Source organism: Octopus bimaculoides, chromosome 16 (assembly GCF_001194135.2).
Source record: "Octopus bimaculoides isolate UCB-OBI-ISO-001 chromosome 16, ASM119413v2, whole genome shotgun sequence".
Taxonomy (NCBI): Eukaryota; Metazoa; Mollusca; class Cephalopoda; order Octopoda; family Octopodidae; genus Octopus; species Octopus bimaculoides.
Genome location: NC_068996.1, coordinates 53673298 through 53674747, shown reverse-complemented (window position 1 = coordinate 53674747; position 1450 = coordinate 53673298).

Below are 1450 nucleotides of genomic sequence, written 5' to 3'. Positions count from 1 at the left end.
ATGCATGATCTAGCGCCATCATTGCAGTCGACACATCTTGAAAGTATCTCCAAATCTACATAGGCGAGCCAGCCCATCATCTTCCCTCACGGATTACCATGTGCGTCGCAGGCGGTATCGCAGAAAATCTGTGGTTTACTATCCGGGAGTGAATAATTAATTATTACAATTAAAAGGGTAAAGGATTATCAATTTATTAATAAATTAATAATTAATAATTTTTACCAAGCCCTTCGGTATGTAAGCACCATTATCGGTGTGGAACTTATTTAAAAGTTCTTATATATTTATAAACAAAATTAAGGGTTCAGCAACAGGTTGCTTCACCACATACCGAAGTTCAGAAATAGCAGCTAAAGTGCTAAAACTCCAACAGAGAGCAATACTTGTAACTCACAATGGCAAAACAAGAAGAAAAAATAACGAAAGTAACCAGTCTTAGTTAATCATAGACGCGTTTCAGAATCAGAAAAGTGAAAACTTTTCCTTTCCTCATCAGTATGATATTCCAGTTTGTAAATTCAACGATGCTGGCAATTGTGCATGCAGAACCGAGCGACATCATGCATCAGCACAAAATGAACAGCATCTCCGAACTTACATAGGCCAGCCAGTTCTTAGCCCTCCTCAAGAATTACCGTGTGCGTCACAAGCAATACCGCAGAAAATCTGCGGTTTACTATCAGGGAGTGAATAATTATTACAAATAAAAGGGTAAAGGATTATTAATTTATTAATAAATTAATAATTCTTGAGGAGGGATAAGAACTGACTGGCCTATGTAGGTTCGGAGATGCTGTTCATATTGTGCTGATGCATGATGTCGCTGGGTTGTGCATGCACAATTGCCAGCATCGTCAAATTTACAAACTGGAATATCATACTGATGAGGAAATGAAAAGTTTTTACTTTTCTGATCCAGAAACGCGTCTATGATTAACTAAGACTGTTTATAAATGTATAAGAACTTTTAACTAAGTTCTTCACCGATAATGGTGTTTACATACCGAAGGGCTTGGTAAAAATTATTGATTATTAATTTATTGATAAATTAATAATCCTTTACCCTTACCGGCCATGACGAAGGGAAATAGCCCTGAAACTCGAGTCGCTTTTATATATATATATTTATATTTATATATTTATATATTTGATCCTTTATATTGAACACTCAATATTTCATCTACATTCAATACTTTCTTTCATGGTGCCATCCATTTTTATTTTATTTTATTTTATATTGTATATTGTATATCATATTATATATTGTATATTCCATATTCTATACCCCACATTAGTTCTGCAGGAATATAAATAAAACATAAAAAACAGACAGTGTTGGAACTCTTTTAAGCAAAATAATATATTATCTATACACAATCATACAAAAAAACCCACCTTTTTTGTATTTATTTTTACTCGCATATATATATATATATATATATATATA